Source organism: Myodes glareolus, chromosome 3 (assembly GCF_982192425.1).
Source record: "Myodes glareolus chromosome 3, mMyoGla1.1, whole genome shotgun sequence".
Lineage (NCBI taxonomy): Eukaryota > Metazoa > Chordata > Mammalia > Rodentia > Cricetidae > Myodes > Myodes glareolus.
Genome location: NC_142028.1, coordinates 9,477,501 through 9,484,956, shown reverse-complemented (window position 1 = coordinate 9,484,956; position 7,456 = coordinate 9,477,501).

Sequence of the window (7,456 nt, the reverse complement as noted above, 5' to 3'; positions counted from 1 at the left end):
AATGCAAACTAGTGTATACTGAGTGTTTCCTGCGTGTTAGACACCAGGTTCAGAACCTGACAGCTTTGAAGTTTTACTGAAATCCTGTTAGAATTGTCAGACTTTGGTTTTGCTTTCCTGTAGTGTTAGGAATGGAGCCATGTTTATTTATTTTTGTGTCTATATAGGTATGGGTGTGGGTATGTGCATGTCACAGCCACATGTGGAGGCCAGAGTCCAACTTTTGGAAGTCAGTTCTCTTCTGCCACTGCATGATCCCAGGGATAGATTTGTCTCCTAAGGCTTGGCCGCAGGCGCTTTTGCCAATCAACTGGACCATCTTACCAACCGAGAACCAGCATGTTACAGAAAAATAGTCTTTGTTTGTTTGGTTTCGAGATAGACGCTCACACTAGTCCAAGCCACCCTAGAATTCACTGTTTAACACAGGCTGACTAAATATGCAGCTGTCTTTCCAGCTCAGCCCCCAACACTGAGGTAGCGGGTGTGTGCCACCGTGCCAGGCTGGTACTAGTTTTGCACAGCGACAGTGATTTCCCAGGGCCTCAGAGCCAATAAAGGTGGGCATGATTCCCGAAGGTCTCTCACACGTGTCTTCCATCATTAACTCGTGGGGTAACTCTCGGCACACTGTGAAGATGTGTCCCACTGACTGGTTTAATGAAAAGATGAACAGCTGGTAGCTAGGCAGGATCTATGGGCACAGAGGATGCTGGAAGAGGGTGGGCACAGGAGACGCAGAGCAAGCAGGATGGGCAGTGCGGTGATGAGGTAATAGAGTCACGAAGCAGAAAGTAAATTAATAGAAATGGGTTGATTTAAGTTCCAAGAGCTAGTTAGAAATGAGCCTGAGCTAAGGCTAAGCTTTCATGATCAGTGTAAGTCTCCATGTCCTTTGTTGTGAGCTGGCGGCCCAAACACAAGCCCAGCTACATTAGTAACTGTCACATAAAAGGTCACAGCCGTCACTGCTTGTCTCTGTCCTCCAACCCTCTTACGGCAAAACAGCCTGTGGGAAGCCACCCAAGTCTGCGTCACCACCCTACCGGTATGGACTGCGGCTCCATACCATCACGAGCTGGGCAAGGGCCTAGGGGTTAAACACAAGACACACACATAGAGAGTCCAGGTCATTCGCCAAGAGGTGAATGCCACGTTTATTTAGTTTTTGCCAGGTAAAATATTCTTTTTCCGAGAAGAGCAAACTCCCTCCCAGCCAGGTGTGAGATCACAGTGTTGAGCGCCTGCTGAATGGCAGGTTGTTCCCAGGCAGGGGGTACCGAGCTGGGAGCTGTGACAGACAGTTTAGAGAAGATTTAGGCGTCTGTGGGAACCCTCCTTAGCAGGTGAAATTACCATACCAAAGACGAAATAAGGCTCTGTGCTATTAGCAGAATCGAGCAGAGGAAGCTAGGCTGGTTAGCGTAAACAGGTAAACAGTTCTTGCATCCTGTGCTTTGGCCTCCAGGAGCAGAGAAAAAACCTGCAATACAACAACAGCCCATTAATTCATTTGTTGAGCTGAAGTTTCTCCGTGTAGCTCAGGCTGTGTTCAGACTCAAAGCCTCATGCCTCAGCCCCTAAAGGACCTGGATGATAGCCATGCTCTACAACACCGGGCTTAGGGATTTGTTATCCGGTCTCTCATACCCCAGAATGCCCTTGAACTGCCTTTGTAGCCAAGGATGTCTTCCAACTTCCGCTTTTCCTGCTTCTATCTTGAGAGTTTGGGGATTACAGGGGTTTACCACCATATCCAACGTATGCAGTGCTAGTGCAAATGATCACCATATCCAACGTATGCACCATTAGTGCAAGTCACCACCATGTCCAATGTATGCACCGCTAGTGCAAGCAACTACTTGCTAGACTACTTTCCCAGCCCCCTTGCAGAGAGAGAGAATGATACAGCTTGCTATTTTAAAACATATCTTTTTATTTGAGACAGGGCCATGCTTTATAACTCTAGCCAACCCTAAGCTCACTAGAGTAGCGCAAGCTGGCCTCAGCTTACTTCCCAGAAGCCCAGGCCCCCAGCCACTAAGATTATAGATATGAAATACACCAAGAACATACTGCTAGTGTTTGGTGATGACACAAAGCAATTCAGAGTTTGTCAGCACCTGGGACAAGTGGTCAGCCATAGTAGAGAAATAAAGAAATCATCCCATAGGAGATGCAGCTGCTGAAGCCCTGGGTTCCGTTCTCCAGCACCTCACTGAACGGGCACACTGGCACACACCCGTAATCCCACCGCCCCTGAGGTGGAGCAGGAGGTGCATAGCTGAAGATCTTTAACACGAGGAGCTGGAAACCAGCCTGGGATAGATGAGACATTTTTCTCAAAAAAGAAAAGAAAAGAAAAGAAAAGAAACTAAAACAGTCAACCCCCACCACCCTAAGAAATCGGAAAATGTTGTCTTTCCTTTTGTGACCGTTTCTTCATATGAAATTTTGAAAAAGCAGACGTGTAGACCTTCAGGGGACAAAGCGTGCTCGGAAGTGCATTCCTCTCATTTTCACCGTTGGATTTGTCTGTGGTTGAGCTCCTTGGCTTCCCGTGGATGGGGCACTGATTTCATCTTAACATTTTCCAGAAACTGAGCTGGGCCCAAGCCACCTCAGTTCATCAAATCCAAGTTATAGTTGCTCTTACGTCTTGAGGTGTCAGCCCAATGCCGCATTTCCTCTTGTGCTTACCTTCTTGTCCCTTTGCCAGTAAAGTGTCACTAACAATTACAGTTTTGATAGTCTCTTTGGCCATTATCTGTTCAGAGACACTGCCATTAATTAGATTAATTAAGTTGACACGCCATTTCTCAACTCACTGGCTAACTTCCTGCCTTTCTTTATTGTCAGAGGAACGCTCTGATAATGTAGCAAACGTACCTAGAATGGCAAAGCTGTAGATATATAGCACTGTCTGATGACTTTACAATGAGCGCACAGCCCAAGCACAGTGCACCATGGACTCTAGTATTAGTTAATGGAGGAGCACTGACCAAGTTCCAATTACTGCGGCTCATAGGAAGGCGATAAGTGAGGGTATTCCATCGTTCGCTGTCCATAAACGACTCAGAGGAGATGGGACCTAGTCCGCTGGCTCTAGGTAGCTGCCTGTGGGTTTTCTAAAATCCCTGGGGGACTTCTCCAAGAGAAGAGGAGCTCCACATGTCACCTTACAAAAACAGTGCTCACTCCTCACCCTTGAGCCAATCCTCCAGCCCCATATAACTATTGTCTAAGAAATGGAAGCAATATTTTATAAAAAGCAGGCACATGTATATTGTTTTTAACTGAGGGCTACACAAAACTAATGAAAACACATAGTAGAGAAATAAAATGAGCAGTGTTGTTAAGTTAGGGGTGACAGAAAATGCTTTTGGATTTTTTTTTTTTAAGATTTACTTTTTGAATTTTGTGCATGTGTGTGGGGCAGGAGAAATGTGCACACGAGTGTCGGCATGTGTGAAGGCCAAAGAGGGTGTCAGGTTCCCTGAGCTGGCAGTTGTGACGTGCCAGACATGGGTGCTGGGAAACAAACCCAGGTCTTCTGGGAAAAAAAAATTAATCCACTTAATTGCTATCAGCCCCATCTGAATATATGTTGCAGCATCACTTTTGAAACCATGTAACTTGTGTAATTATAAAGTAACTTGTATAATTATAAAGTATAAAATTGATCACTTGATAGCAAAGTGAAATAAATATAAACCTAATTTGTAAAAAGATAGAATACTCACTTAGTTAAGTATTGAGTTCCTCAATAGCATGAAATTTGTCTCCAATTGGAAATACCTTAAGAACAAAAGCAACTGCCAAGAAGTCATAAACTCTTTTATAACAATGTGACAAGTAATTATATTGTTGTACATATATCAAGTGGAATTATATATGTATAGATGCATGTTATCCATACATACAAATGTAGTGTATGTGTGTGTGTGTGTGTGTGTGTGTGTGTGTGTGTGTGTGTACACTTTGAGAGACTATGGTGGTTTGAGTGAGAATGTCCCTGTATGCTCAAATACTTGAACACTTGGTCCCTACTCTTTGAGAAGGTTTAGAAGATGTGGCCTTATTAGAGGAGGTGTGTCACTAAAGGTGGGTTTTGGGGTTTTAAAAGCCCATGCCATTCTTGGTTAGCATTCTCTCTATCTCTGCCACTGTCTCTCTCTCTCTCTCTTTCCCTCCCCCCTTCTCTCTCTCTAACATCTCTTTCTCTTTCTCTCTCTCTCTCTCCTTTCTTCCTTCTCTCCCTCCCTCCCTCGGCCTGTGGATCTAGGTGTGAGCTCTCCAGCTCAGCCTGGTCTCGGTCTCGCAGCTTTTAATCCCAGCACTCCAGAGATAGAAGACGGCAGATCTCTGTGAGTTGAAGATCAGCCTAGTCTACAAAATGAGTTCCAGGGCAGCCAGGGCTACACACAGAAAAATTCTGTCTCAAAAACCGAAACAAATAGATGCCTTGGTCATTTTGTCTCTTCACAACAGCAGAGAGGTAACTAAGATGGAGATCATTGTCACCTTTCTTTCAATTTGATCAAGAAGCGAGGTTTCGAAGTAAGAGAAATAAGGATAAGATATGTGTTAGGGACATAAAATGCAGTGATTCTGACTTGCAGTTTAAGCTGTCGGGGGCTGGGGGATGACTCAGAGGTTGGGAGCTCTCGCTGCTCTTCCAGAGGACCGGAGTTCGGTTCCTGGCACCCATTTTCTCGAATCATATGACCACCTGCGGCTCCAGCTCTGGAGGTCTGACATGCTATTCTGCCCCCCACGGGCAATGTGAACGTTTTCATAAGTCACATAGACTACCCACATACATACCTAATTAAAAATAAAAAATAAATCTTTAAAATATAAACATGAATAGCATAACTTTATCATTATTTTCTCTATTTTGGTTTTGGATTTTCAGTGTTTTATTACAGAGCTTCTGGAGCCCACGTGGTCTGGATTCACTGTGTAGCTCAATCTGGCCTGAAGCCCTAGTCCTCCTGGCTTCCCCTCAAGCCTGGCTTATTTCCAATTTGTTGGTTTTCAGGGTCTCTCTGACTGGTTTGAAACTCACTTTGTAGATCAGGCTAGGCTTGAACTCAAAGAGAGTCTCCTGCTTCTGCCTCTGAGGGTAGAAATTAAAGGCACGGATCACCACACCCAACTTTATTTTAACTTTTTCATACAATTAATTTTATTTTACTTATTTATTTTTTACATACCAGTTCCCCCTCCCTCTTCTCTTCCCACAAACCCTCATCTTCCCCCCCCCCACACCCCACCCCCATTCACTCCTCAGAGAAAGTAAGTCCTCCCCTGGGAAATCAATTAAGTCTGTCCCATCACCTCCTTGAGGCAGAACCAAGGCCCTCCCCCCATCTCTTAAGGAGAGCATGTTATCTTCCCATAAAGAATGGGATTCTGGTCCCACTGCCAGTAGCCCCATAGACTGCTCAAGTCATACCATTGTCATCCATATTCAGGGGGCCTAGTTTGGTCCTATGCAGGTTCCCCAGCTGTCAGTCAGGACTCAGTGCTCTCCCACTAGCTCGGGTCAGCTGATTCTGTGGGTGTCCCCATCGTGGTCTTGACCCCTTTGGTCACACTGTCACTCCTCCCACACTTCAACTGTACTCGGGGAGCTCTGCCCAGTGGTCAGTTGTGGATCTCTGCATCTGCTTCCATCTGTTTCTGGAAGAGAGTTCTTGCTTCTTTGGGGTTGTGGACTGTATGAACAGCACATGCTGGAATCACCCTTCTCTGAGGCTGAGGCAGGAAGACCATGAGTTCCACATTCTGTGTGTGTATGTATGTGTGTGCGCACATGTGCACATGGAGAAATAAAACTAAGGTCCATAAACCGCAATAAACTGAAGGACATAAACTTCATACAAATTCAGAGTCTGTAATAATATTTACAGCAATGGGGGGAAAAACCTTTGAGACAATGCTGGAGAACCAATACATAAGACTGCAGTTTCATGATAATAAGAAAGCCATACGCATTCAGTGGACACCATACTTCAGGCGCTGAAATGCAGAGATATTTCATTTGTATTTTAATAAATAAAGCTTACCTGAAGTTCAGAGAGTAAAACAGCTGCACTGGTCCATCTTGCAGACCAGGCAGTGGTGACGCACACCTTTAATCCCAATAGCCACACTAGTTTGCCATAGAAACCAGGTGGTAGTGGTGCTGGTCCTTAATCCAGCACTAGAGAGGAATATAGAAAGGGAGGAGACAGCTCCCAGACACAGTCTCATTCTGAGATTGCTGGAGGCAGGATAGCCTAAGGGAGGTAAGAGCCGGTGGCCGGCTGGTTTTTGTTGTTGTTGATTTTGTTTTGGTTTGGTTTTGGTTTTTCGGGACTGGGTTTCTCTGTAGCTTTGAAGCTTGTCCTGAAACTAGCTCTTATAGACCAGGGTGGCCTCGAACTCACAGAAATCTGCCTGCCTCTGCCTCCCTAGTGCTGGGATTAGAGATGTATGCCACCACCACCTAGCCTATTTTGCTTTTTTGACCTTCAGGTTGAACCCCAGTTTCTATCTCTGCGTTTTATTAATCATGTGACACTGAATTTTGCTCTTTTTCAAGATAAAATGATCTAGTCAGGAACTGCGGCGTGTGTCTGCAATCCCAGCACTTGAGGAGAGGAGGCAGGAAGGTAGCATCACTGAAGCCATCCTTAGCTACATAGGGAGTTTCAAGCCAGTCTGCTCTACACAAGACCGTGTCTCAAAATGCAACAAACTGTTTCTTCTTTTCTCATCTTATGTCTGGAATACCCATAACTCCTTCCTTCTCTCTGCTCCTGTCTTCAGTTATGTGATTCCTATTCAGGACTCAGATTTCAACGAAGGTGTCAGTTCCTAATGTTTGTGAACCCCCAAAGTTGGCCTGTTTCTCTTGTTATGCAGTACAATAGCTAGCTAAAGTCACCCCTTCTGATGTTACAAGCATCATGACAAATACTCACAGTTAGCTAATGTTTCTTCCCCACTGCTAATAACACAAGCCCATGAAGCCAGCATCACCTGCTTGCAATGTGCCTTTGCACTCCAGATCATGATGCACAGTATAATGTAACTATTACACATTTATTAAAAAAGAAAAACGGCACAGTCATCACAAGGTCTTAGGAGGGAGCTAGATGTAGCGACTCATTTCTGTAATCTAAACACTCAGAACAAGAAGACAGGAAGAGTACAGATAGTTCAAGGCCAGCTTGGGCTACATAGTGAACACCAAGCCAGCCAGGCCTACACCTAGGCTTAAAAAGAAGAAAGAGAGAGTGTTGTGGAATAACACTTTAAAATGTGTTAAATTTGTTTATGTTGTAGGACATTTGTTTACAGATGCAAAAATGTGTTGCATTCTTTTATGCTGCAATTTGTTTAACTGTGTAAAGTTGGGTTACTTTGCCTGTCTAAACTCCCGATTGGTCTAATAAAGAACTGA